The sequence below is a fragment of the Semicossyphus pulcher genome, unplaced genomic scaffold (genome assembly GCF_022749685.1).
Source record: "Semicossyphus pulcher isolate SPU_LCO1_2020_fin unplaced genomic scaffold, fSemPul1.0.p SCAF_2, whole genome shotgun sequence".
NCBI lineage: Eukaryota > Metazoa > Chordata > Actinopteri > Labriformes > Labridae > Semicossyphus > Semicossyphus pulcher.
This window is the reverse complement of record NW_027211693.1, coordinates 21,918,080-21,924,516: the sequence shown is the minus strand read 5'-3', so window position 1 is coordinate 21,924,516 and position 6,437 is coordinate 21,918,080.

Genomic DNA, 6,437 nt, shown 5'->3' with positions numbered 1-6,437 from the left:
GAGTCTGAGAGAGAGAGAGGGCGGATCAAGATGGAGGCTAATGGTCAGATTGAAAGAGAGGAAGAGAAAAGGGATTGAGAAGACGTGCGAGGAGGACACATCTCGACTCATTATGTGTGATAATTAACCCCTATCCCCCCCTTCTCTCACCAACATGCTGCTCCATCACTACTGGGACGGATACACAGGGGGCACCATATACGACAGCACAAAGGAAGCACAACATGCGTCATAGCCTGTTAAAGCTTCTTCCAACTTTTCCTTACAAATCCTGAAATGGTATGTGATGAGGTCGATATCATCAATACATTGGAAAACCTATTTCCTCCCTGCATGTGAAGCTATTTACGCTATCAGCCCTTTTTTCACAGCTGTTCCTTCACATTAAATGTCTGTATCTGCCAGCGTCTCACTCAGTGATGCCTTCAAAGATGCTGGGAATTTATCATCAGGCACAACGCTGGCGTGTTTTTGACAGTCCTTCCACAGGCCCTCCTCTGGGTTTCCTAGCAACAGGTCCACGTAAGGGCTGACACAAAGGGGGGTATAGCAATGTCCCCTTCCTGATTACCTGTTAATTACTCGAATGGAAGTGAGGCTCTCTGGAAATGTACCTGGTAGGCTTCCATTAGCCGTCTACTCTGCATCCTGCCCTGATTTAATGATGCAGGAGCCACTTCACCTGCCTTTGTCTTTGCTTCTCTCTTCTTTCTTGCTTTTTCTGTTGTCGCTTACAGTTATACAGTCATACAGGGACATTATACACTGAAAAGTCTATCCTAGTGTAGGGTTGCACAGTGGTGCAGTAGCTAGCGCTGTCGTCTCACAGATAGGAGGTTCCTACTTTGAACCCTGGTTCGGATGTAGAGGGCCTTTCTGTGTGTGAGTTTGCATGTTCTCCTCGTGCATGTGTGAGTTCCGTCCGGATACTCCGGCTTTCTCCCACAGTCCAAAGACATGCTCGTTAGGTTCACTGGTGACTCTAAACTGCCCGTAGGAATGTGAGGGTGGAAGTTTGTCTGTTTCTATGTGTCAACCCTGTGTTTAAATGGCGATCAGCGCAGGGTGTACCCCGCCTCTCTATTACAAGTTAAACTACTCACAGTAGTAGTTTGAAATAGTTTGCACTTCAACAATCTACAACATCCATCCATCCATCCTTCCATCCATCCATGCATCCATCCATCCATTATCTATACCGTTTATCTTGTTCAAGGTCGCAGGGGGGCAGGAGCCTATTCCAGCTGTCATTGGGCGAGAGGCGGGGCACACCCTGGACTGATCGCCAGTCAATCACAGGGAAATCTACAACATATGTTGCATGTATAGAAATAATCATATGTTCTGTATAATATAGGAAGGACCAATATCTGAAAAAGCTTTTCCTTTGAAACCCGAAAAATTATTTTATGACTTGAACTTGTACTTTTGCATTCTTCCTGAGCGCCTTCTAAGAAATGATTGTATTTTTTAAACCTTTTTAGTAAGCCAAAGTCTTTTGAACATTTAAATCATTATATTTAAAGCAGGTTAATGTTGCTGGGAAAACGATTTAATTCTGAAAGAATTTGTTAAGTCTGTAGTTCTTGAAAGACAAAGACGAAAAAGCAAGGATGTGAACTGAGAAAAAGGAATATAACCAAGAAGGACAGAAGGAGGAAGGAGAGGAGGAGGAGGAGAATCATAAAGAGCTGCAGGATGATAAAATAAGAGACTTCTCTGGTGCAAAGAGGTCCCACGGAGAAGCAGAAATGGATTTCTAAATTTGTTATGCAGGCTTCACTGTGTGTCTGTGTGCATGTGTACTTCTTGCATGTATGTGTGTTCATGCACATGTACCCCACCCGTTTCTGTGTGGGTGGAGATGTTGAGCACCCTGGAACAAGTTGTTCAGTAATAACAGACGTTCCTTCAGGCTAAATCTTCACCTCACTCTCTGCCCGCCAACACTGTTTAATATGAGAGGAGTTTTATCGCGCAGATAAAGGATTTTACATAATGAACCAACACAATCATTTACACACCACAGCAAAGGGACGCAGCTTTTCCTGCTCGATGATTCATTTTAATTTAGCGCTGATACATTCTGATTGGTTTATTAGCACATTTTTGATTTAATGAGATGGACACATTGATCGTGCCGAGTATGGGTTGACCCCTGTTTTCGTGTTGCTGCTATGATTTTTTTATTGAAATGTCCACATCCTGAGGACATAGTTTGAAACGCAATTGAACACGAGCCAAGGAAAGGAAATTACACTAAACGTCCGACCCATCCCAGCTCTGTACATTTGTTTGTTTCATTTCCTCCGCCTGCAGCTACGACCCACCTTACTTGTTACTCTGAGCAGGGAAACAACGCTCATCAGTGCATTCCTTCCTTTTAATACTAGAGCTTCCTGTTTTTATATATTCCAGGCACAAAACAGAAGATAAAGCTTTACTTCTTAAGTTTTTGCACTGATGGTGTCTGTCTTTAAGAAACGTGCAGTTGGAGAATCAGTGTAGGTCTGCTGGTGAGTCACAGCGTGTAGGCCTTGTGCGGGAGAAACAGAAAGAGGCGTCTATGTATAGAGCGAGCCTGCTAAAGACCCTGACAGCTTCAATACACGGCTGATTACATAACCACATAGCTGTCACAGCTCTACAGAAAATGTGCTTCGATGAAGCACAAAGGGTTACACTCCTCGTGAGGGGGATTTGTTTTCGTGCCTACGTCGTCACTAAACAATGAGCGTTTGAAGATGCTGTGCCCACTACTACCCACACACACACCGATCAGTCAGGGCAGCTTAGCCAAAATACTATTCAACTCCACTCATGCTGGCATGTGTGAGCGATGTCATTGGGGCAAGGGGTGATAAGACGTGTTCATTTCTGTGCACGTGTCTTCCCAGAATCCCCTGCATTTACACATCTGTGCATGTGTTTCTGAGCTGCTGCAGAATAATTCTGTGTGTGCATGCACGCAAATGTGCACATATCTGGTGTGAACATCTCCAGCATCCCACTCCAGCTTTGTCTCCTCTGCATCCCTCAGTGTGTATCCAGGTCTGTGTGGAAGCGAGGTGTCAGATCCCCTGCAAACGTTCCAGCCACAGTTATCTGATGATTGTTCACCACTTCCACAGCTAACTCGGAGCCAAATTGTTTTTGTGGTGTTCGCTGTGGCGGCTGCTCGATTTGATTTGAGGCTGGGAAAGACATGAGCAGCGGGAAAATGTGTGTGTGTGTGTGCTTGTGCGTGCATGCGTAGCCACAGAAGCCCATAGAGTGTGAGCTAAGCAGTATTCTCTCGCATTAATGAGTCAGCAGATTCAGGCCAAAGAAATGTCCCCCAGGTGCTCAGAGCAGAGGGAGCTCTTGAAAAGGGCATCTCCCAGTTCGACATTGCATTTATTGCGTAACTACCGAACCTCCTGTTTGGTGTCATTCGTGCTTTCCTTGAGGGAATTAAACACCGGTGAGGAGGGGGCCGCTGTTTATCCCTCGCTGACTCATTCATACACAAGGAGAAAAATGTGCTTTATTATTTCTACAACAAAAATCACTGGGAATTATGATATAAGCAATATTTGATCTTTTTCTGTTGTCAGCCAATAAAAAGCAAATGAATTTAACTCCACATTATTTCCTATCGAGTAATTGAATGTCTTGTTAATGAGAGACAGGCTGGTAATGTGGCATCAGCTGTACCTCACATGTACCCAGATGGCCCGAGTGAATCTCTGCCAAGGCCGCGAGCTGCATTTATAAGAGAGCTTACAGCGCTGCCACAATCACCCTCATTTTAATTCCTCAAGTACATTATGTTGCATTTACAGGGAGGATTATTGTGTTTGATTGTGCCGAAATAGACGGTGAACATTACAAAAGCAACGAGCATTAATTATACAAACCGTATTGAAATAATGAAATCCTTTTTAAATCACTGGCCTCGTGTTGTGTTTGACAGCAACATGGAGGAAAAAGAGGGAGGTTTTTTCAGCTGTTGTGTGATGGAGGCAAATCTTGTGCAAAACTTACCCTATGGCTCACAGCCATGTTTGCAGCTTTGTGTGGTGATCCAAAACCAAAACACTGGAATAATTGAAATTGTGCCCTAATAATTAGTCCCTCCAGGAAGTTGGGATGTTGCCTTCCTGGGAGTTCACCCAAACTCAACCAGTTACCGCAAGTTTTTCCTCAACCTTGCAATTTTGGCCAAATGCTGCAACTTTTCTGCTAATTTGACCAATCATCCCATTTCCCTGAGCGTGAAGTCATTCACTGCACCAAAGTTACTTCATTGATATTCAAGATCCTCTGCCGTCTGCAGTATTGTAAAAACATTGCAGACCTCAACACCTCAATGTTGAGCACATCTTTTATTGTTTCTTTAATATGTTTGAAACGCTGCACGACAGAGGCGTACTTTTTATCTGCTGTTAAGCAGGAGGCTGCTCTGTTCTCACGAGGCTCGGTGTGAGGTACCTAATCTGGCCTCGGACTAACAGGTCTATCTTTGTTTCTGTGCTGAAACTTAGCAGTTGCCGTGTTTTGAGTCAGTTGACCAATCAGACGCTGTGTTTCTAAGGTTTCACCAACCAGAGGCTCTGTTGTGTCAGCACTGATTGTACACATTTATGATACAGTGAGAAAGTCATCCCCCTGTCTCCAGGCTCGGGGAGTACAACGGAATACAAGTAACTGCGTTACGTAAATAGGATTTTAAAAAAAGGTTACAGAAGTAAGGGGGAATTAGATTACAGATACATTCATTAAAAATTACTAGCAGGATTACAATTTCAAAATACATTTTATAATGAAGACGATATAATACCAAAGATGCTCTATAACATCTGGCGTCTCATTTGTGAAGCGTCCGTCTGACCGTCTCTGATAAAACCATGCAACTGCACACATGCGTTACAACACAAGCCTCACAACACGGCTCCTCAGAGTTGCCATCAACAGTCTCTGGTTGCCACGGCCTGGGGTGAAAAAAATGCTTTCACCAGGGGGAAATGGGAGCAACATCGCAGTACAGTGCAAGTTGTGCCTTTAGCCTCTCATCATCCAAGGTCTCGACATCTAATTTAAAGAAACATTTACAGGTAAGACCAACCGCTTATGTTATCTGCACAGAATTCCAGTTTAAAATATTAGCTAACCTTGTCTGCTACTACTACTAGTGTCATTCAGTTTTTATACATTTTATTTGGCCTCTCGAAGTGGCGTAAGAGGAGACAAACAGCTCGCTCAGCCAATAGATAAGCCTCAAAACATCACAACTTGCATTGCATTGACATTTTTGGCCGCAACAATCACAGAAAATGCCCATAAACACCGGAGGGACTGCATTATGGCACTTGAGGGGTTAAAAAGAAAGAATTTAACTTCCTGTAGGCGACAAAAAGGATGTGAGAATATATCCAATACATTGGAGACTGTTCAACCTGCTGGTGGACAAGACGGGGAATCAACAAAGTCATCCTTGAAAGAAACCTTGTTACTGTGATGTGACTTTATCAGCAGCCGTACATTTCTTTTTACAGCGTTATAGGTTTGATTTCTTTATTACCTTGTATATTCTTTAGCTATATGAATCGTAGGCTCTATCCTCCCAGTGTCTCCAGAGACTCCGGCTGTGCACACAGAAAGCCTGGGGGAAAAGGCCTGTAAAAACAGCATGGCTCGCTCCTTCCTATCACTGCTCTACAACTGCAGCACACACACACACACACACACACACTTACACTATCAGATGAATTCCCGCTCCCACTGATCACAGCCCTTCACCATCATCTGTCTTCATTGCGGGGCTTGGGAGACAGCTGGTATTGCTGTATTAGGGTGAAAGATTAGTCTCACTATATTCTGCTCCCTACATGAGGTCCCACATCAGCGAGTGGATAACTAGCCCCTGTTCCCTTGTTCTGCCGCTCTCTCAGCTCAATCATGAAATCATTCCCATAAGTGGGCTCTAATTCAAATGAACAACAAACACTCATGTTGGCCGCTTGGGCAGACACGCTTCCTTCTTGTGCAGGAATGAGTGTCGTTTCAGAAATGGCAGGTAACGCACATAGTGACAGCTGCATGCTTGCATATGGGGTAAATACACAAATACATGCAGACAGATGGAATAGTTTAACATCAGAGCACATTTTGTAAACATGCTTCTCGTGCCCTCCTGCAGCCCCTGGGAGTCTGGTTGATGTATAGAGGGAGCTCTGCAGGCCCGGCGGCTGCTCACACTACTTGTTGTAGAGGAGAAAGCCGGCATGGTGCACCGGCTGAACAAGAGAGCCTGCCGCGTGTGTGTTTGAGAGGGTGAGGGAGATTTATTGCAGGTGTTTTAGGCTCCTGCGTGATTCATTACATGATCCAGTGTTGCAGGAAGAAGAGACAAAGAGAGACAAAGTGTGTGTTTACAGATTCAGTGAATGACCGCA